The sequence below is a fragment of the Pteropus medius genome, unplaced genomic scaffold (assembly GCF_902729225.1).
Source record: "Pteropus medius unplaced genomic scaffold, Ma_sr-lr_union100, whole genome shotgun sequence".
In the NCBI taxonomy this organism is placed as follows: Eukaryota; Metazoa; Chordata; class Mammalia; order Chiroptera; family Pteropodidae; genus Pteropus; species Pteropus medius.
Window position 1 is genome coordinate 2360303 of NW_024340698.1, and position 24716 is coordinate 2385018.

Here is a 24716-nt window from a genome sequence, read left to right on the forward strand (position 1 = left end):
AAAACCCTAAAGACTCCACAAGAACACTAGTAGGAACAATAAGCAAATACAGTAAAGTTTCTGGATACGAATTCAACATTCAAAAATCTATAGCGTTCCTATACTCTAATAATGAAGTATCGGAAAAAGAAGTGGAAAAAATCATTCCTTTTGCAATTGCAACAAAAAGAATAACATACCTACGAATAAATCTAACAAAACATGTGAAGAAACTATATAATCAAAATTATAAGACCCCATTAAAAAAATCAAGGAACACACAAAGAAATGAAAAGATATTTCGTGTTCTTGGGTTGGAAGAATCAACATAGTTCGAATGACCTTATTACCTAAAGCATTATACAGATTTAATGCAAACTTCATCAAAATCCCATCGGCATTTTTTAAAGAAATAGAACAAAAAATCATGACATTTATATGGAAGCACAAAAGACCCCGAATTGCCAAAGCCATCCTGAGAAAGAAGATGAGGCTGGAGGCATCACTCTGCCCAATCTCAAATTATACTATAAGGAGAAAGTAATCAAAGCAGCATGGTATTGGCAGAAAAACAGACACACAGACCAGTGAAACAGAATCGAGAGTCCAGAAGTAAACCCATATTTATATGGGCAAATAATTTTTGACAAAAAAGCCAAAAACATACAGTGGAGAAAGGAAAGCCTCTTCAATAAATGGTGCTGGGAAAACTGGAAAGCCACCTGCAAAAGCATGAAACTAGATTGTTGTCTTTCATCATTCACCAAAATTAACTCAAAATGGATTAAGGATCTGAATATAAGACCAGAATCAATAACATGCATAGAAGAAAACATAGGAACTAAACTCAAGGACCTTGGACTTAAAGAGGATTTTATGAATTTGACCTCAAAAGCAAGGGAAATAATAGCTAAAATAAATGAATGGGCCTATATCAAACTAAAAAGCTTCTGCTCAGCCAAAGAAATCTTCAAGAAGATAAAGAGACAATCATCCGAATTGGAAAATATATTTGCAAGCGACGCTTCCAATAAGGGCCTAATATCCAAAATATACAAAGAACTCATAGAACTCAATAACAACAAAAAAATAAACAGCCCAATCAAAAAATGGGCAGAGGACCTGAACAGACACTTCTCCCTAGCGGACGTACAAATGGCCAACAAATATTGCTCAACATCGGTAGCTATTAGGGAAATGCAAATCAAAACCACAATGAGATACCATGTCACACCTGTTAGAATAGATAGAATCAATTGAACGAGTAATAACAAATGTTGGCGAGGATATGGAAAAAAAGGAATCCTCATATACTGCTGGTGGGACTGCAAATTGGTACAGCCACTATGGAAAACAGTATGGAGGTTCCTCAAAAAACTAAGAATTGACCTACCATATGATCCAGTAATCCCTCTACTGGGTATTTACCCCAAATCTTGAAAATCCATATAAGGAAAGATATTTGCACACCAATGTTTATAGCAGCCTTATTCACAGTGGCCAAGACATGGAAGCAACTGAAGTGTCTTACAATGGATGATTGGCTAAAGAAGCTGTGGTACATATATACAAAGAAATATTACTCAGCCATAAGAAGAGATGAAATACTGCCATTTGCAACAACATGGATGGACCTCGAGATAAACATGCTAAGCGAAATAAGCCAGATGGAAAAAGTTGAAAATCACACGATATGACTTATATGTAGGATATAAACCTAAAAGCTACAAATGAACAGGACAAACAAACAGAGACTCATGGACATGGACAATAGACTGGTGGTTACTAGAGGGTAGGGGGTGGTGGGAGGGGGAAGGTAGATGGGGTAAAGGGGGTCAAATATGTGGTGACAGAAAGAAATCTAACTATGGGAAGGGAACACACAGTGTAAATATATATATATGCCTTACTTAAAGTGTACAGATGAAATTTATTTGATTTCATTAACCAATGTCACCATAAAAAGATTAATTAATTAATTAATTAATTAAATTTAAAAAGTAAAAATTCTTAAAAAAATATAAGTGAAATGAGATCATAAGCAATTTTAACAAATGTGATTATTTATTTTGAAGAAAATGTTAAAAAGAGAGAATAAATAATATCACGTCTTCGAGAAAATAAACTATTATAATTAACGAAGTATTCAGTGAAGTAACCCCCTATAAGCCCACAATCAATCGCTTTCATTTATACTAGCAATAGCTTACTGGCAAATGTAATGAAAAAATCTCTCATTCTCAGCAACAAAAAAAATGATGAAATACCCAGGAATAAACAAAAGATAACAAGAAAAGTATAACAGTCGTACTAAGAAAATGATAAAATTCCAATGAAGGAGATGCAGAAAGAACTAAATCCTGCCTGAGAGATTCAATTTGGTAAAGATATTAGTCTCCAGAGATCATTTATAAACAATGTAATTCCACTCAGAATTCCATTTTTTTTCAAAATTATAGACAAAATAAATTACATATTTATCACAGATTTAAATAAGAATAATAGCTATAATTTATTGTGGACCATGTACCAAGCATTGGGCTGGGTTCTTTTCAACTGTTAACTTTACTTTGTTTAAATCGTTGGAAGACTACTTTCATGCTTATTTTACAGATGGGGAAATCAAGGCACAGAAATGAAAAATGACTTGCCCATGGTCACATAGCTAGAAATTAATAGAGAAATGATTCAAATATAACCTTTCCTATTTCAAAACCTGTGCTAATTTTTAAATTTTATTTTTGACAAATAAAAATGTTATATATTTAAGATATACAATGATGTTTTGACATATGTATATATTGCATAATGATTACTGTAATCAAACTAATTAACGTATCCATCACCTCCCAGTTACCTTTTTTGTGCTTGTGCGCATGTGGTGAGAGCACTTAAGAACTACAATTAGTCACTACACTCCTTGCCTATTTAAGTGTGTAAAAAATTAAAACCATAAAAATAGAAAAATACAAAGGAGAGGTTTTTTTATATTTTGTTGTTTTTTAAATTAATTTATTTATTTAAATTTGTTTCAAATATACAGTACATCGGTTAGACATCTAAATAGTTCATAAAACGATCCCCCCAAATTACTCCCTCCCTTCCCTGGCCCTCCACCTAGCCAATGTATTAAATCTAACTGTATTTTGTTTTGAACCATGGAGTGGAAGGCCTTTATTTATGGGAAATAACAAAGAAAAACCTAACAGTTCTGCTTACATAAAAATTTAAAACTTCTGCATAGGAATTAAAAAGACATCAGAAACAAAGGCGAAAAGAATGACAAATGGGAGAAAATATTTGCAACGTTTATGACAAACAGTTACTAGCTATACAATGCAGAAAGCTCCTACATATCAATTTTAAAATAACCAAGAAAAAAAATACAGGGAGTTCACAGAAGAAAGCTACAAAATATCAAAAAACAAAAAGATCTTAATTTTATCAAAATCAATATAATTCAATTTTATGGAACCCTTAAAAAAGACAAGGCATATTTATTTGTAATCACATAAGAAATGTTCACGAAATGTTATGGAGTGAAAAAACAAAGCTACAGAGTACTATGCAAAGTATGATCCCAATCTATAATAAATTTTAAAGGTGTACACATTGTGCTTAGAGTTCAAAAGGGTATACACTAAACTGTTAATAGTGAGAATTTAGAGGAATAGGATTATAAGGTAGGAGAAAGTGGAGTTTTATTTTCTGTTGCATGTGATTTTGTAGGAGTTTTTTTTGCCATGTGCATGTACTCTGATAATTCATATGTATTAATTTTATAATATTAATTAAAAGTAATATATGTGGGAAAATCTACAGAATCACATGGTCTAGATTTTCTGTTATATATTATATATTAAGCATTAGATGTATCAAATATATATATGAAACAAGCAAAAAATGTGAAAAATACAAGATGAAAATAATGACATTTATATTTATGTATGGGGAGAGGAACATAAAAGAAATATACTTAGCTGTGAATGGTTATCTCTGGGGCCTGAGGATGCAGAGGTTTAATTTTTATTTATTTATTTATTTATTTATTTATGTTTTACATTTTAATAGATTATTTTTATTTTTTTACAATCCTATTTTTTTATTTTTTACATTTTTATGAAAACACAGTTTACATACAAGATTATACTAGTTTCAGGTGTATAACAAAGTTATTCAACATTTATATAACTAACAAAGTGATCACCACGGTGTCTAATACCCACCTGTCACCATACAAGATTATTATGGTATTATCGACATATATTCCCTATGCTGTACGTTATATCCCTGTGACTTATTTATAACTGGAAATTGTACCTCTTATTCCCTTCCCCTTTTTTCACCCTTCCATTCATGCCTTCTTTAATCTTTATTTAATATGGTCCATTTCAGTATTGACATTAAGTGGAAGAAAACTGGCCTTTTTAGTCACGTGTAAATCAGTGAGAAGTTTACTGTCCTGGGAATGAGAAAAACTAGGTTTTGATGCAAAGTCTGTCCCTCTTCCTCTCTAAGCTTCCAGTGTTCTTATCTATAAGATTGGTTCACTCTATCCAAATTTCTAAAGTTCTCCCAGTTCTAATAAGCTACCATTTTATGATTCTACGTAATTCAAATTTAATTCATTAGAAAATAACATTATCAGCATTTGAAAATTTCCTAAAAATAACACCTCATTAGGAAAAACTTAAAAACTTGAAGAGTTCACTATTGCCATCCTCAGTTCCTGTTGTATACCCATTTAGATTGCTTCACCAGACAGTAATCTATATTCTAATAGCTGGAATCAGCCAGCAAATAGAGAGACTGGGGTTTCCACAATAGGAATGATCTCTGGTGGTTTCATGATCTAAAAATAGCACAGGTCAAATTAGAAAGTGTTTTTTGTTGTTATTTTGTTTGTTTTGTACTTTTGTAAATACACATAAGTCAGATATTCAATTCCCACTTTGACATGGTTCTCTGTTTTTACCAGTTCACAACCCCCCACACGCCATGCCTCCTCCCCTATTCCAACTCCCTGCCCCATTGGTTCCTTGTTAGCAGCATTCACTTTCAGAGAGATTGTAACGTTACTGAAAGAACACCAAAATACAATTCTGCTCACCATTAATCCTTGTCTTCTCCAGTCCTCCACAGTACAATTGCCTCTCTATTTCATTCATTGCTCCCCATCTACAACCTGCACATATTTGCAGTCAATCGGAGAAGTAATTACTCTTGTACTTTGAACACCACAAACCAACTCTTATTTCCACTAGACACAAATATCAATTAAGCATAAAATTCAATTTAGGACTGAAGTGCTGCAGAACCTCCCACCAAAAAAAAAGGAGGGGGGAATTCAGTCCTATTCTTTAACAGGATTTCAGGCCCCGTTTTTTAAAAAGCAGAGAAAAAGGAATCCCTTCAAACAGCTTAAATTGTCCTATTTTACATGTATGGAGCAAATTTTTGGTGCAAAATTAGTTAAAAATCTGCAAAAAATATATCTAAAAAATATAAAAAATGATGTTTTACATTTTTCAGTAGCCTAAAAGATGTCTTTTAAAAATCAGATTAAAATTACCATTTGAAGACTACTTGGATAATAATGACAGAAGCCCTTTCAAGGTAAATGAGGGTTGGTAAGGATTAAATCTTCAAAAATAAGAAACTTTGTTCTTGTGATTGATTTTACCGCAGCACACAATGATTTGAAATGCATACGTTGATAGAAATCAAATATTGCAAAAAAAATGTGAACATCAGATTTCATTACATAACTAATCAACTTCTCCTATAATTGCTTTTCAAATACTTGAATTTAACAAAACAACTATCCTGGCAAATACAAGAGAATCTTCCTAAACTAATATTGCATGAGGATAATTTGTCTTGGGAAATGGTCCTCCCTTTACTCTTCCAAGTCGTGTTAGTCTCTTAATGATCTATTTTTCATTGGAAGTTATGTATGTGTGTGTGTGCATACATGTACACAATACATCCACACAGAGACAAATGCTTGCATACCTGATACAAACAAGGGGGCTGGTCCTTGACCGGCTTGTCTTCCTTCTTTTATTAATACAACTTCTAATCACACACCAGAGCCTATAATCTTGAACTCTGAAAAACAAAATACATTCATCAGTGTTTGGAAAGTAACACCCAAGAAATGCATTCCTAAATCCTTTAAAATAAACAAATTAAGAGTCCAAGAATAGGAATTCAAGGAGATTTAAATTTGAATTAGCTTAACTACTTTTGACAAGTTTACACATGAAAGACACCAAGATTGTATGTACTACTTGCTGCTTTAAGAAGTTTCATTCTGTCTGTCTATATAAAAAGTTTCAGCCAAAGTTAAATCAATCTCCTCTACTGATTTTCAACATTAGACAAATACCCAGCCTTTTTTTTTTTTTTTGAACTCTGCTTTCAGCCTGACTTTTTCCCCAATTGAAATTCAGGCCTTCAATAGTTGGTTTTTCTTGGTTCTAAATGTTGATAAAAAAGGGTTTTCTCCACTCCCTCAATTTGATGTGACAGGCTTCTGACATGAATAATGGAAGCATTTCTTTCACAGGCAAATCAACTTAATTTAGCAAGCCTTTATACTCTCAGTGGGCAAGCCACAATCCCTGAGATTCCATGAGAGCCTTTAAGTTAGACAAAATCTTTAGAATTTGCAGAAAATGTATAAAGTAAACAACACTTATTTTGTCACAATACTTGAATAACTTTTATGCAGGAGTTACAGATGAATATATTACTTCCTAATCAGATCTTGATTTACAAGCAATTTGTGATGAACCCTCTAAGCTCAAAAGAAACTAGCCCTCAGTAAGAAAAATAAGAGAAGTCTCCAGACAAATAAATTTGAAAGCCTGAAAATTAAAAACAAAACACAACAAAAGAGAAAAAGAAAACAAGCACCCTCCCCCCAAAAAATGCAAATGAAAATCAAGGTACATATACCTTGTAGGGCCAACTTTATAACAGCATTAGAGAAGACCTATTCTTAACAATCCTTTTAAGAGAATTAAACGGGTTAGCACTTCCTAGCCATCAGATTAAAAAGAATAGATCTGACAGTCATTTCCACTTCCTAATTCAGGACACAGTTATTCCTCTGAGAACATTTTAGAACAGAAAGAAGACATGTTAATAATGCATTAGTGAAAGGGATGAGACTCATAAGAATAAAACTAAGACACATGCCTTGGAGTTGGCCATTGAGGAATGATTAAAAAAATGAAGGCAACCAGACTTGGAATGCAACAGATTTTGCATTAAAAACAATCTCTAACAGAATATGGCAGTTGGCATTTGCCCTTTGGTCTTTGGTATCATTTATATAAGGGGGAGAAGGGAAGAAAGGAAGGAACGCAGGACTACAAATCTGTAGACCTGCTCCCCAGCTCAGCCAGAAAATTTCCTGTGACTTTAATCAAGTCCCTTCCCCTCCCTATACCTCTTATCCTTCTTCTGTTCAATGAGAAGGTAGAACTAGGTGATCTCCAAATTTCCTTCCAACTCTAAAATGCTCTATTTCCATAGCTTGGTGACAAAAGTCTAGATGAGTAGTGATTAAAGTACTAAAGTATGACATATAACTCGTAAATCTTAACACTTATAATTCTGGGAGTGAGGCTTGAACAGGTTTAGCAGATCCACCTTGAGCTTCTTCTATCAGCTATCCATAATTTACTGTTTCTAAATATACATATATAAAAAACAATGTGCTTACACCTACAACAAAAACCCCAGCAACTGAGATCTTGGAGCAAAAAAACAGTTCTTTTTATTCTAAACTGTTTTTCTTATCAACTTCTGAGCATATTTATAAAATGGTAAGCGATAATAGAGAAGAGAATTTTACCTACATCCATACTTTTTTTCAGTTCTCTTAATGTATTACAATTCTCAGCATACAAATAAAATATAATTCTGCCCCAATAATATACTCTTTCAATAAAGATAGCTTCTGCTTTACTGTTCTTTCAAAAAAATTTATGAAGATATGTTCGAGCCAAAAATAACTGGCTTCCTTAATGTCAGATTTTTCACATTATATTTCAATCTCAATTTCCATGTTAAGGTTGTGGGATTCATAAGTTAGGAGGTAAGTAATGTTACAGTAAAAAAAGAAAAAGATGCTCTAAATTTCAAATAACAATAAACCCTTAACTACAGTGAACTATTTTCACATAAATAGTATTTCAGAGAATAAAAAAACATGTTTTTTTAAATACACTTTCTACACATTTTTTAAGACTCTCTCTCTCTCCCCTCCCTCTCCCTCCCTCTCTCCTTCACAATTAGCTAATCAGCCAATTAGGGTTTCCAACAATTACAAGTGTCAGGGAAGGGGGAAAGGAAAGAAAAACGGGAACCTAGTCAAGGTAGAAGAAAATCCTTTTACTTTAAAGAGTGTCCACCATTAACCTCTGAAGAATTCTACTCTACCTTGACGGATTTGCTATTGCCAGTCTCGACTCCTCCCACCTTCTTTCCGTATTATAATTGTTAGGTCAGTTAATTGGCTGATTAAGGATACCCTGGAATTTTTATTAACTGGCAATTAGAATCAGACCCGAGGCATATAAGATCCTTTCTGATTGTAGTGTCACTTGATTTACAAAGATTAATAAAATCAAATGTGTTTTAAATTCTAATTTTGTTAATTTAGCCTTCTTGTATGGATATTTTAGCATCATCCATAGCTTTAATATCATCTCAGTTGATTTCGAATCAAACTGCATTCACTTGAGAGCAGCCATCATTTAGTCTCTAAACAGGGGGGAAAAAGCACATCTGGTAATACTGCATATGCACAAACCCTAAAGGTGTTTCCATCTGCTATGATAACAATTCTTATATTTTATTCACAACACTCATTTTTTTCTATTTATGTCCATTCCAATAGAAGACCCAAGTTCCCCATTCAAAAAGCCCACAGGAGTATGATATATGGCATGATCTAATCCCCTTGGCCTAGTTAAATCCTCTCACAGTCTCTTTCCATAACTTTTCTAAGACAGGCTGGCACTTATGAAGATCTATTATACAAGGTGTCCAGTTATGGGCAAGGCAAAAACTCCCTTACAATCTAAAAACAGTTTGTGTTATTATAAGAAAATGGTATATTTCTTTTAAAATTATGACCCAGTGAGAGAGAATTGGGCATATCAATAATAACATGAATAGACAGCTGCAGAATGTACATATGGTATTGGGAGGGTAGACCCAGAAAAATGCTAGAGGCAGTATAAAATAGTAGTTAAACCCAAGAACTTTGGATCAAATACAGCCCAAGTCAAAATTCTGGCTCTACCAGGTACTTAAAAGTGTGACCTTGGGTTAGTAACTCAGCCTGCGAACCTTGGTTTTCTCATCTGTAAAATGAGGATAATAACAGAAGCCATCTCATAGGTTTTACGGGAGGATTACAAGATAATGCATGCACAGAGTTTATCTCAGTGCATGGCACATAGTAAGTGTTCAACAAGCAACCACTATTATTGGCATGACTATCTTTCCTTATTCGATTTACTATCTGGTTGAGTAAACCAAGGGGCTTAGGGAATGTTTGATATTTTGTAGATAAAGTCTGAGAACTTGAGAAAACCTATAGGACAGACATCAGAAAGCACAAAATCTCAGTGTGTGAAGAATGGAAAGAGTTTGACCATGGAAAACCCAGAGTTGGGGAAATGTAACATTTCTGGGGTCTATGTCTAAGTCGGGTTGACAGGACTGAGGAGGCCATGGCCCTGTCCAACTGCTGAGGTCTTCCAGTTACTTATAAAACCCACTATAACTTTGGAGTGAGGCACATGGACAATTATACCAGGCAATTTAGTAACCCATGGGCATAGAGGTTAAAAGCATGAACTGTGGAGCCAGACTGCTTAGGTGTTAATCTCTGCTATTACTAGCTGTTTGACCTTAGGTAACGTAATTGTGCCTCTCTGTGCCTCGATTTCCTCCTCTGTAAAATAGGTGACAGTATTAGGTCCTAATTTATAATCCATGTTATAAAAATTAAATTAGAAGAGTACCTGGCAAAAATTAGTTTTATATATTTTTGTTAAATTAAATAAACAGAACCTGTAATGTACTAGTAGTATTCACTTTGCCCTCATGTCACCGGCATCTTGCCCTCCAAATGGCAAGTGTGTTAGGAGGCATGATGATGTATTTGATCCTTGTACCAGCTTTGCAAGATGACAATCAGATGACCAGAGGCCAGAAAGGGAAAAGAGTGATGGAGCCAGGAGTTCAAAAGCCAGTATTCAATTTTCTCGTTTACTGGTTTAATATCTCACTGACACACAGTGGCGTATAGTATCCATCACCTTTATCAGTCGTTTAACCTGAGAGGAAAAGGGTAAGGAGTAAGTCTATCACTGGACAAAATTGGAAAGGCAGTAATATCTACCTTTGAACCTTAGTTCTCTCAGAACTCTCCCTCATCTCAGAAATTGCTTTCTCCTTTTTCTCCAACAAGAGAACGTTAAACCCATTCCTTTAAAAAAATACAAATGGGAGGTCTACGTCCAACTTTTATGGCCTCAGATGAGGCCACTAGTGCCCATAAAAGGGAAGGAACTTTAGTTAAATGATCAACTTCATATTTTCCCCAGTCTCTTCAGATTAATCATCAGTTGCATTTAGAAAAGAACAATGAACCACTCTCATCCCAACATTTACCATTTAGATTCTTTGTAGACTGGCATGCCTTCTAAGAGTTCAAGCCAAATGCTACTTCATGAGTTCTGATATGCTGTTTGCATGGGGCATTCCAATGCAAACTGAGTGTCTTGGTCATAACATCTAGGTCTGCAAATCTCCCAGATTTGCACCACTAATATATGCAAATGCCATATAGTCCAAGGGCATCTGGAGGGTAAAACTACATAGGAAACACTGCCTTTTCACAGTTCTGTTTTCTCAGAGGAAGTTCGGTTACTATGGCAAGTTTCCCCAAAATAACATTGTTACTCCAATTGTGAACCTGAAAGATGGTTAATCACATGACCAACAAATAAGTTTTGTATATCACACATAGTAGTATGGAAGCAAAGGAGAGGTATAATTTAGAGATTTACAAAAAGAGTTTGTGACTATAGTTAATAATACCATATTGTGGAATTGAAATTTGCTGAGAGCATAACTTCAATGTTCTCACACATACGAAAAGGTAAATATGTGAGGTTATGGATGCATTAATTAGCCCAATGGAGAGGAACTCTTTCACGATGTATACATATGTCAAGTCATGAGGTTGTATGCTTTAAATATCATAATTTTATTTGTCAGTAAATTATTTATACCTCAATAAGGCTGGGGAAAGGAGAAAAAGGATTGTTGAGTCTAGATTTCTCCTCATTTCATATAAGAGGAAACTTAAGTCCAGAGAAGGCAAGTCACAGAGCTAGATAGAGCCAGAAAAGGATGAGAACCCAGTCTCCTAACTCTTGGTCCAGAGTTCTTTCCAACGCACAATTTTGTGCAAAAATTTTAATTTATGTGAAATTCCTTCAGCAATAAATATGAGTTGGAGTGAGGTGAATCATGTTATCATAGGGTACATTATGGGGATTTAGTCTAACTTAGATTCACAGTTCCCTCTGTGTTAAATATGTTGCTTTTTTTAGTGGGCAGAAAAATTCTATAATTTCAGTTAAAACCTTTTCAAGAATTCTGAGTATGGGAGATAGATGTTGCTGGAGAATGCTAATAATAGGTCAAAATAGCACTCAAACTCTCTATATGTCAGAACAAAAACTCCCTAGAAATATTTACTCAGCACTCTAGCTTTTATCATTTGAAAATGCTTGATGATATTTAATTAAGAGTAGGGCTCTTTTTAGATTACCATACTGCATTTAGAGAAATCAAATAATATAGCATATTAATAGTACATTTCTTCCCCTAATTTTCTTATTTATCTGCTGATCTTTATTTGTCAATGAAAACCATACATTAACATTGTAGTTTGGAAGAAAATGAATAACATTTCTTGCTATGTTATAGGTCAATGGTTACAGCCGAAGTTTCATTTCTCTCCCATTAAAATTGCTTATTTGCCTCATCTCGATGTATATCAAATGGTAATAAGATACAAAATATATAAGGTTGTGACCCATGCAAGTAGGTTTTGCTGTTTCTAGGGTTTTCTTGTTAATTGGTTGCATCATATGTCAGATCAGATACTTCCATGCCATCATTAAGGCTGATGATCCTTCAGAATATCATCGAAAAGAGAACTAGAAAGAGTTTCACCAAAACGAGGAACTAGAAGTGAAATTTCCTAAAGGCAGAGAAATGGCTTTTGCTTTCATGGTTTGGAAAATAAAGTGCATTCCATCTTGTGAAACTCCTTGAGTACGAGAAACAGTGTTTTGCCAGGAAAAAAAAAGAAAAAAAAACAACTCAATTTGAAGTTCTGCACTGATTTTAGAGGTTTCAGGTTAAAACACATTTCTGGAAACAGAAAACTGACTAATATGAAAAAATTACTCTTGCCTATGTCAAATAATGACTTGCCGCATAGAGCTATGTATACTTCACTTAATAAATGTCTACCTTAGCTGTTGGGTGTAAGAATATTTTTTTGAAAATAAAATTATATGCTAATTTCTCTAGGGTAGCTCACTTTTTGAATCAATAGAATAATTGTTTTATGATGTGAATAATCCCTCTCTAACTTATATATTGTTAGGTCAAATTTTTGTTCATTAAATTTCTTAACAGAGAGCTAGCCTTCATAGTCTTATCTTTCAGCAGTTGAAGGATAAAACTTAAGGGGAGCAGAAAAACAGGGTCGGGGCAAAGTAAAGACACTGGCTAAGAAGTCAGAAGACCTTGGTTGAATCCAGCTCTACCACTTACTAGCCAATGGACTGTGGCCAAACACATCTTTCTGGCCTCAGTCTTCTTACCTGTAATGTCAGATAATGAGACTATGAGAAAGTTTTCTGGCCAAACTGGTAAAGTAGGTAAACAATGTGCCTGCCTCCTCTCACAACCACATCAAAATTACAACTAAACTACAGAACAGCCATTATAGGGAGTCACCTCAAGTTTAGCTCAGCAGAAGTCCTACAACTGGGAATATACAGAAGAAGCCACCTTGAGACATGTAGAAGGGGCAGAGACGTGGAATAGGCTGGTTTCGCACTTGCATGTGGCGGTTAAAAATCAGGAGGAATATTTCGGCTACAGAAGTCCACCTGGAGGAGCAAGGAGTTCCAGCCCCACACCAGATTCCCCAGCCCAGAATTCCAGTGCTGGGAAGAGAAGTTTCCACAACATCTGGCTGTGAAAAACAGCAGAGATTGTGGCTGAATGAGACGGTGGGCAGCTGGAATTCCATTTAAAGGGCCTGCGCACAGACTTACTGACAGACTCAATTGCTCTGAGCTCCAGCGCTGGGGCAGCTGCTCAAAAAGCACCAGGGACATATGGGGAGGAACTGAGTTATCTGGCTTCAAGGTGAGGCCTGGAGGGGCAACTTTCTGCCAGACGGTAGTGCTGGCAGAATCCATTGTTTCTTTGGTGAGCCTTTCCCTGTCCAGGCATGAAGATGCAGGTGATCACCCTCTCTGAGTCTCCATCAACCTGACTAACACCGTTTGCCCCACACTGGTGGTTCCCTAAGATCCTGCCCCACCCAACTTATGGGCCCACCGAAGCTGCTTCCAGTGGCTTTTCCATACAAATGTCCTGTCTTGGCTCATGTTGTGAACTTTCCTAAAATCTCTGAAAGGTTCACAAAACCCAAACAAACACCACCTGGTCTCAGCATACCCTATATCTCTCATTGAGCAGCCTCAAATTTGGCACCAGCAGCAGTGGGCCTCAGTTCATGGCTTGGCACCTCTACCCCCAGAGTGGGTGACGGCCATCTGGGAATTTTTTGGTGGCTTGTGCCAGGTGGCCCTGTGCAGGGCAACTAAACATGGTCTACGGCAGGGCCCCTCCTAGTAGGCTCTGAGGCCAGCAGACCCAGTAGGCAGCTTCAGACTAAGCTACAGTACCACCCAAGGCTGCATCCAAAAACAACTCCCTCAAAGGGCAGAGTGAGCAGGCACGATAACTCTGTTAAATTGAATCTTGCTTCTTAGGGTCAGCCCCTCACCAGCCAGACCTCATGACAAATCAGCCTGAGGGACAATCTCTTCCATTTACATGCAAACAACCACCAAGGCTCAACTCTAATAGGAGAGCACACATGACACATTCAAGGAACACATCTGGAGCACCCGGCTTAGGTGAACAGGGAAGATTGCCACTGGGCCCCACAGCACACCTACTATATAAAGCCACTTTACTAAGACCAGAAAACATAGCAGCCCTACCTAATACATAAAAACAAATACATGAAGGCAGCCAAAATAGGAAGATGAAGAAATATGTCCCAAATGAAAGAACAGAACAAAGCTCCAGAAAAAGAACTAAACAAAATAAAGACAATCTACTAGATCCAAAGTTCAAAACAATGGTGATAAGGATGTCCAATAAACTTAGGAGAAGAGTAGATGAACTCAGTGAGAACTTTAACAAAGAAATGGAAAATATAAAAGTGGAGATAAAAAAAAAAACTTAAAAATGAACCAGTCAGAAATGAAGAATAAAATAACTGAAATGAAGAATACATTAGCAAGAATGAGTAGTAGATTACATGAAGCAGAGGATCAAATCAGCGATTTAGAAGATAAGGTAGCAGAAAACACCCAATCAGAAGAGCAACAAGAAAAAAAATCCAAAAAATTGAGAATAGTTTAAGTGGCCTCTGTGACAACATCAAGCATACCAACATTCACATCATTGGGGTACAAGGAGAAGAGAGAGAGCAAGGAATTGAAAACCTATTGGAAGATATAATAATGTAAAACTTCCCTAACGTGGTGAAGGAAATAGACGTACAACCCCAGGAAGTTCAGAGAGTCCCAAGAAGATGAACTCAAAGAGGCCCACACAAAGACACATCATAAGTAAAATGCCAAATGTTAAAGAGAGAATCTTAAAAGCAGCAAGACAAAAGCTGTTAGTTTCCTCTAAGAGAGCTCCCATAAGACTGTCGGCTGATTTCTGAATAGAAACTTTGCAGGCCAGAAGGGAAAGGCACGAAATATTCAAAGTAATGAAAAGCAAGGACCTACAACCAACATTACTCTACACAGCAAAGCTGTCATTGACAATCAAAGGACAGATAAAGAGCTTCCCAGACAAGAAAAAGCTAAAGGAGTTCATCAATACCAAACCAGTATCATAAAAATTTAAAGAGGCTTCTTGAAGAAGAAAAAAAAGATAAAAATATAAATAATAAAATGACAATAACTACATATCTATCAACAGTTACTTTCAATTAAATGCTCCAGTCAAAAAAAATAATAATAAGGTAGATAAATCGATCAGAAAACAAGACTCTTACATATGCTGCCTACAAGAGACTTACTTCAGATCAAAAGACACACAGAGACTGAAAGTAAAAGGATGGAAAAAATATTTCATAAAAATGAAAGCGAACAAACAAACAAAAAAGCTGGGGTAGCAATACTAATACTAGACAAAATAGACTTTAAAACAAAAGCGATACCAAGACACAAGAAAGGACCCAGTAATCCCACTTCTGGGTATTTATCCAAACAAACCCAAAACACTATTTCCAAAAGGCATGTGAATTTATATGTTCATTGCAGCATTATTTACAGTAGTCAAGCTATGGAGGCAATCTGGGTGTCTATCAATGGATGAGTGGATAAAGAAGAGGTAGTACATATAGACAATGGAATATTACCAGCCATGAAAAAGAATGAAATCTTGCCATCTGCAACAACATGGATGGATTTAGAGGGTATTGTGCTGAGTGGAGTAAACCAGACAGAGAAAGACAAATGCCATATGATTTCACTTTTACATGGAATCTAAAGAACAAAATAAACAAACAAACAAAACAGAAACAAACTCATAGATACAAAAAGAACACTTTGATGGTTCCCAGATTGGGGGTGGGACGGGTAAAAAAGGTGAAGAGATTAAAAAGTGCAAATTTGTAGTTAGAAAATATGAGAATGTAAAGTACAGCATAAGGAACATAGTCAATAACATGGTAATAACTATGTATAGTGCCAGTGGGTACTAGAATAGTCAGGGGGATCACTTTTTAAATTATATAAATGTATAATCGCTATGTTGTATACCTGAAGTTAATATAATATTGCATGCCAGCTGTATATGAAAAGTAAAAATATTTTAAAAATTACACTTAAAGGAACTCAAAAAAAGAACTATGAGACTCAAATGTAATCATCTGTTAAAAACACTTGGTAAACTGTAAAATACTAGACAAAGTTGATAATTTACGATAATTAATTATATTCTTCCTACTTCTCCTTCCAAATCTGACAATGGAAATGATAATCAGTAGCTCCATAAACAGAAACTCCAACATTAAAGAACATAATTTTAATCAAATAGCCTGGTTGCAGCCCTGGCTTGAAAAGGGAAAGAATGCAGTCAGGAAACATCAGAAAAGCCACATTTAGTTGGTGCTAATTTAACCTGTATGGAGTCTCTGACACTGGCACATTGTAGAAATGAAAAATAATTTCACTCTAAATTGACTGAGCGTGGAATAGGTATATATAAATTTCCCATGTGATCAGTGAACTTCAACTCTGTTAGGATCTACTTCAAATTTGATCCTGTACAGTATGCTGGGAGTAACTCATTAGATTAACTGCCTTGAAAGTACTGATACTTTAAGGCCCAGTTCAATTACCTCTTCCATAATTAGCCCCTGAATCTCTTCAATTGGAATTAATCTTTCCCTAGTCTGAGCCCCAAATACAAGGGTTAGGCCTCTAGTATGGCACTCATTCAATCTTAGTTTATCTTAGAGTTTGTATGTGTGTATTTGTGTGTGAGTACGTGCGCATGGATGTGTGCATATATGCTTGTGTACTGCTTCACTCACAGAGTATAATCTAAGCTACTGAGGTCAGGAATCATGTCTTGGTCATTATTATACATCCTTCACAATATCTAGCTCATTGCCTTACATATGGTAATTGCTCGATAAACATTGCTGACTCACTGTTAAAGGAGAGTACATTTACTGTTAAGGGAATTATTTCCTTTTTTCTGTACCCTATCCATTTCAAGGCTTAAGGTGTTCCCCTCCTTATTGAATCCTATAATTTAGGGAACAAGTCCGTGAAGTAACAGCTTACTGTAGGCATAGTTTTGGAAAAATGGAAAAATCAGTACATAGCATAAGAACCATAATCACTGTTCTTTTTTTCATGCTTCATTATCTTTAATTAAGTACAAAAACTCTTCCAATAATGTCACCTAGAGATCATTTCACTCTCTCCTCTGCTTGGCCGCTAGTCTCTTATTTCTGTCTTCAGCAATGATGAGGTGAATAGCCTATTCCAATAGGAAAGAGAAATCCATGGTTTGTTGCCTTTGCCAATAACGAAAATGTTGGAGAGCTGGATGACAAAGCTGTTGTCATGGGCATCTTTCACATGAACTACATCAAAAGAACCAGATGTCTCTCTGTTTGGTGGTCACACCAATTCTTCCCAAGTTAGCACCTCTAGTCACCATACATAGGTTACCAGTGTCAAACTTGATAAAACCAGTAATTTCGTCAGTCTCCAAATTAATCTGAATGACGTCATTCACCTTGATAAGGGGATCGGGGTAGTGGACGATACGAGCATCATGAGCTACCAAATGAGGAATTCCTTTTGATCCCACCCACAAAGACCCTTCTCACTTTGCACAAGTTGTATTTGGCTTCCTCAAGTGTAATCCGATAAACATCAAAGTGGCCCTTGATTGTCACAGATCAGATGGAAATTCTCTCCAGTCTTGTAAATGCTGATGACATCCAGAAAACTAGGAGGGTAGTTTATATTAGTTTGGACCTTGCCATCAATCTTAATAACCCCCTGCATGCAGATCTTCTTTACTTCATCTCTTGTTAGGACATACTTAAGTCTGGTACTTAGGAAAATGATGAGAGAGAGACATTCTCTCAGCTTTTGGAGACCATTAGAAGGACAAGGAGCAAGCACACGAGTTAGGTTACCCAGCATCCAATGCTTTGAAGCTGCAATATGCTTCAGATGTTTCTTTGGATTACAAACTATGGCTGCGCTAGGCACAGAAAGAGCCATAATCACTGTTCTTGAAGCAAAATAGTTGATGCTCTCAGATGTGACAACAGGGATTCCCATTCTGAGTACAGCAGTATTGTTAAATCCCTTAAAGGAGGTCAATGTACTTGAGTTACATAAGCCTCCATCCCAATGGGAGTCAAGGTCCATCTAGGACAATGTTGTCCTTTACAGTAGCCACTAGCCACATTGAGCACATGAAATGTGCCAAGACTGAATTGAGATATAATGTAAATATGAAACACACCAGATTTAAAAGACTTAGTACAAGAGTTAAAAAATAATATAAAATATTTTACTAGTAATTTTTATATTGGTTGCATATTGAAATGAAAATATTTTGGATATATTGGGCTAAATAAAATATATTTTTAAAATTCACCTTTTCATTTTTACTTTTCTAATGTGCCTACTAGAAAATTTAGAATTACAAATGTGGTTTGCATTATATTTCCATTGGACAGTACTAAAATTGGACTTCTGCCCCAGAAAAGGATCTATCCTTAAAACAACCTAAATGCTAATAATTAGCACATCCATCATCTCCTCTTGAGGCTATCAGGACCTCTAAAACCAAAAGGCTGTGACACAAAGCACTGATACAAGTCTATGTCTTCATCTCCAAAATATCTGAGTCTGTACACAAGCTATGAATAGGAGCTCCGAATAAAGGCCTTCCAAGCACAGAAGAAAATTATAAAATTTTCAAGAGTTACAAGCAAATAAGAAAAGGCATTCTTGAAATTCCTGAACAAGAAAATCTCAGTATTTACCATCTTAACTTGTGCTGACATAATGCCACAAGAAACCAAAAAGGAAAAATAAACTCTAAATGCTTTGCATGAGGTAGCACAGTGCCTTCCATTCTAACAATGTTTGTTGAATTGAATTGAATTGGGAAGAGGTTATCTAATTGGATTTGATGTCTTTTTAAATTGAAGTCAATGAACCAGGGTATGTCCATACACAACCCTAAAGCTCTCCACTGAGTCTATTAACAGGTATTGAGAGTGGATACCGTGCTGTCTTGGCTCTTTATATAGCAACTACTGAATCCTTGCTAAAGCCTTAGTGGCTACAGGGCAGCATTAGGTATAAACTTTACCTTCATTGTAATAAATACCTTCTTATATCCATGTTTTACCTAAAGTAGGAGGGCTCCTGTGACATGACCCCTAAAACCAGCATCATAACAGAGCCCCTGATGATTGAACATACCTTCAGTAGTTATATTTTATCATTCATGAAGTTTGGGCTGTATGTATAAGGCACAGATAGCACCTGAAATTAGAATATCAAAAAGAGACTTTAAGAGATTTTAAGAACTCATTAATTAACATTTTCACAATATATATACACATCAAATCATTAGATTGTACAGTTTAAATATTTTACAATAGTATTTGTCAATTATACCTCAGTAAACAAGAGAGAAATAGGAAGAACAGATTTTTAAGCAAAGGGAATGTAAACACTTGAAAGAATAGTCCTGTACAATTGTACATAACTCCACTTAAAACATAAAAAGCTGAAAATGGTATCGACAGGTCTATTCAGTTAATTTAGTGACATATAAAAAGAAAAACATGCAACCCAGGCATTTGGTATTGTGAAAACAGACTAAGCAGTTGATTGGTCGATCTATTTTCAACAGGTTGTGTGACTATCCTGTAGGCATACTTAGTCTGTGGCTATTGCCTTAAAAGAGGCAAAAATCCAATCATATATAGTAAAGCGGAGATGGTCACAGTGACCCAGCAACCTCTGTTCAAATTACTCATATTAGGACACTCTTACACTGGATTGTTTTGAATGAGATCCAAATCTATTTATGTATTTCCTAGTCTTCTTTATCACCTCCTGGTGTACCATTGAGCAATTTTTGAAGAGACAAGCCACTATTACAGTATTGTTAAGGCCCTTCTCATTTTCTAGTTCAAATCCTTGTTCATGCTGTTTGCTAAGTACTTGTTCCCTGTGACAGCTTTCAGCCAAACAGAATACACTGAATGTGCATTCCAAACCACCCTGTCCTGCTGGGCTCCAAGTGAAACAAGCTCTTCAGACTCCATCATGTGAACTTTTCACAAGGAACAATCTCTCTCAGACAATTCCATTCAGAGATACTATCCGTGAAACTGGGACTCAGGGAAGGGGTGACATCACAGGCTTCCCCCTCTGGTCAGGGTCATGACCACCAAGGTTGTATTTAAGAGGCTCCCACGTGGTCTAGCACATGATTTTCTTAATGATCTAACATTCTCCTAACTTTCCCATAAGCTTCCAATTTAAGATATTCACACTTAAACACAAAGTTGGGTACTGGTGTCAAGAAAGGATGGGAATTCAGGAAGTAAAGAATGAGAAACTCATAGCCAGGATCTCTCTTAGGGGCAGGAGAGTAAATGTGAGACATGCTATATAATAAATGTGCCATAAATGCAGTTTCTTGGCAGTGTATTAGGAATCATAGAAATACAACAAAGTATATCCAACCAAGAGGCTGAAAAATAAAATAAAATAAAATAAAATAAAATAAAATAAAATAAAATAAAATAAAATAAAATAAAATAATAAAATAAAATAAAAATTAAAAAGTGAGAGAAAATGTTTAAAAAAAAGATTTGTTTTAAATAGCTAAACCAAAGTTTGTAGATGAGAACTTTGCAAAATGCAAGAGGATTATTCCACTGAGATGGATAACCATCTTGTCTGCAGTTAGGCTAGAACAGAAAAAGAGCAGCACACCAGGTTGGATTCTGAGGAATCTGGGGTTGTTTTCAGAAAGACCTGGCTGGGAGCGCCTGAGGAAGGCTTTAGACTCTGGAAGATGTGGAGAGCAGCTCATAGATCCAAGATGGTTTACATTCTAGTTCACACCAGAGTTGGGGCATGTGGATTTGGTGGCCTTTCAGGTCCCTCTTTAGTCCAATGAATCTATGAACTCATCTCTCTGTGTAACATCATCCTGCTCGACTTTGAGAAAGAAATGTGCCCAAATAAGGGGGCATTTGACTGCAATATGCCCGCTAAGCATTAGATTTTTTTTAAGTTCTCGACTTACTAAGGAAGATGGAATCAAAAGAAAGAGAGGTAAGCCTGCTCTGTGCATACACATTCCCATCTTATAAGTGGCCATGACATTCCCACCAGGTGAGCCTCTTAGCTCAGAATTGTTTCAACATGACGGTCCTGATTTCAAGGGCCTCACAGAGCTCAGCTGGTCAGACACTAGATTATCAAAATGAGAATATCATAGAAAGTTTTTCTCTACCACTGCGTATTGAATTAAATCACAGATCAGAAAGAGTTCGAGCTATGGAGACCTTAAAGATCATCTAATACAACTAACTCCTTTATTTCATATACCAAGCAATATGGGGCTGACTTGCTCAAGTTCAGTTATTAGGAAAGTCAAGGCTTAAACCTGGATCTCATACGCTTGCCACTGATGCCTGAGACACTATAATCATATCTACAAATAAGAAGGAACATTGCCAACTTATTATATGCTACACATTTAATGCCCCATAGAATAAAAGTGCTCCTCTGAAGGTTTGTTTTGAACTTTCCTTCTCATAATATAATTTTATGACAAAAATAATTATTTCATTTACAAAGATAAAAGTACAGTGTAATGTTGAATATGGCTTTTCAACCTACATATGAAGTAATGGAATTTGTTACACACTTCACTAGAGAAAAGATTCCCTTGGGGATTCAAACCTTAATGGTTTAAAGTCTGATGAGGCAGACAAAGAAACAAACTGACGATTACCATGATGAGTCTGTATGGGAACTTTGGGGAGGGGCATTTAACCTGAACTTGGAAGGGCAAAACAAAACAAAACAAAAAAGTAAAGCCTGAGGTGAGCTTTGAAGGCTGAGGAGGAGTGAAGTAGGCAAAAAAGAGTTTAGGGCAGGGCATTTGAGACCAAGAAAGCGACAAAGTAAAAGGGTCCAAAGACCAGAAATGTTAGAAAGTTCAGGACACTTCTAGTGGTCCAGTTTGGCTGGTAGCTAGAGTGCAATGATGGTGGTGAGGGGTGACTTGTGTTCCCTGAATGCATGACTTGAACAGTTTCCCCCAAAAAAACACAATATAGTAACAACAGTACATTTGCCATGCCAGAGTGGCTTCGCAATACAAGTTTCCTAGCCCCACTCAATGATCAATATATTAATGAAAATGTAATACACAATATAACTAAGGGAGGAATAGTGACATGAGCAACGGTCATCCCAATAAGTCACTGTGTCCCTCCCTAGTGAGGTCAGGTAGACATCAGAAAATCAGAGCCTTCACTTGGGCTCCTATAAAATAACAAAAATGAGGAAATTTCACTTAAGTTTTTGCCTCAGTCTTCCCATCTGTGCTCCTTGAAGGAAAATGTATGAAATGTGCAAAGTGGTAACAAAGATAGTATGTAGAAATGGGGAGATTTATTTTAAGCCTGCAAAGAAATATTACCAACAATGACCAATTTAAAGTCAGCTCCTGAATTAATCACAAATCTCACAAGGTCAACTCAGGTTTCGAATTTCACTATCATTCTTTAAACATGAGAGGGAGACCAGAGTTTGCCACCTTAAAATATGCCTTTGGGATATTGATTATTTTAAGCTGGTTATTTTTAAGAAAGAAAAGACTGAGAAAGAATCTTTGACTCTTCCCCTTTATTTGCCTAAAGGAATTTAGATAGAAAAACATGCTTCAGGAAGAGATCCTTCGCATAAGCACCTTAGCAGATGTGAATTAACTGTGGCAGACAGGAAGAAATCTACAAAAGCCTGTTTGTTGGACCCCCTCTGCATCCCATTGTTTCTGAGTGGCCCTGCAAGAATTTCTTTACAACTTGTTTGCTCTTTCTTATCTACCTGTGAATTGCCTACAAGCCCTTTGAAATCCTAGACCCCTGCCTCCTTCTCTTTAGTACGGAATAGCATATAAGCCTCAACTGCCCAATATATCCTTGGGTCTCATATTTTTATGGGAGTCTCATATGTATATATGTAATAAATTTGGTCATTTTCTCTTATTAATCTGTCACATGTTAATTTTTTTAATTTTTATTAGTTTCAAGTATACAGTACATTGGTTTGACATCTACATAGTTAGTAAAATAATCCCCTCAATTGCTCCCTCCCTCCCCTGACCCTCCACCTAGCCAATGTATTAATGCTAATTGCATTCCTTATGCCATGCTTCCCCTCCCCGTGACCATCCATCACCTACTAATTTGTACTTCTTTAACCCTTCACCCCATTCTCCCAACCCCTCAAACTCCCATCCCCTCTGTCCATCACCAAATTGTCCACTATGTTTGCAGGTCTGTTTTTGATTAGTTTGTTCTTTTTATTCCTTAAATCCAAATATAAGTGAAATCATATAGCGTTTATCTTTCTCTGTCTGACTTAAATACCTTCTAGGTTCATCACAGCAATAACTTTTTCCATTCCCTTCCTTTTCATATGTAGGAGCTTGTTTTCTTATCTTTTTAACCATTCCATCCCTTGGTTGGAGCACTTAATTCTTTTTCATTTAAGTTACTTATTCATAGGAATGTACTTGTTACCATTCTTTATTCCTGTTTTTTTGATACATGTTTTTTTCTTCTTAAAGAACTCCCTCCAACATTTCCTGTAATTCTGGCTTGGTGGTGATAAATTCCTTTAGTTTATTTTTGTCTGGGAAGCTCTTTATCTCTCCTTCAACTCTAAATGATAGCTTTGCTGGATAAAGTATTCTTGGTTGTAGATCCTGGGTCTTTATTCTTTTGAAAAATGTTTGCCAGGCTCTTCTGTCCTGCATAGCCTCTCTCGAGAAATCAGCTGCCAGTCGTATGGGTGTTCCCTTACATGTAATTATTTGTTTTTCTCTTGATGCTTTTAATTTTTTTCCTTTTTATTTAATCTTTACCATTTTAATTATGATGTGTCTTGGTGTGGGCCTCTTTGGATCTCTGATTTTTGGAATCCTCTGAGCTTCCTAGGGTTTTATGTCCATTTCCTTCACCAGGTTAGGGAAGTTTTTCATCATTATTTCTTCAAACAGTCATTCAACATCTTGATTTTCTTCGCTTATGCCAATAGGATGAATATTTGGAGCCTTAACAGGGGCCCATATCCTGCTTAAATCATCTTTATAGTCTTGGCCTCTTTTTTCTTGCCATTCTGTTTGAGTGTCCTGATCGACTTTCCTGTCCTCTAGATAGGGCATGTGATCCTGTTCTTTATTCACTTTGTTTATTCCTTTGTTTTTTCCATTTAATATACTTCTCATCTCAGATAATGTGTTCTCCATTTCAGACTGGTTCCCTCTTATAATCTCCATCTCTATTTTTATCTGTTTGTTGGAGTTCTCTACACTTCCCAAAAGTTCATTGAGCATCTTTATTACCAGTGTTTTGAACTCTGCATCTGTTAGATTATTTGACTCCATTATATCTGGATCTCTGTTCTGTTCTGTCATATGGTCTCTGCTTCTTTGTCTTCCCATTTTGGCTGACTTTCTGTGTCTATTTCTATGTACTAAGCAAAGCTCCCAAG

General features: G+C 36.0%; 1 pseudogene; it reads right to left on the minus strand.

The window, feature by feature from the left end:
* Positions 1 to 17343: 17343 nt before the first annotated feature.
* LOC120612958 (40S ribosomal protein S4-like) lies at positions 17344 to 18227 on the minus strand (annotated as a pseudogene).
* Positions 18228 to 24716: the final 6489 nt, after the last annotated feature.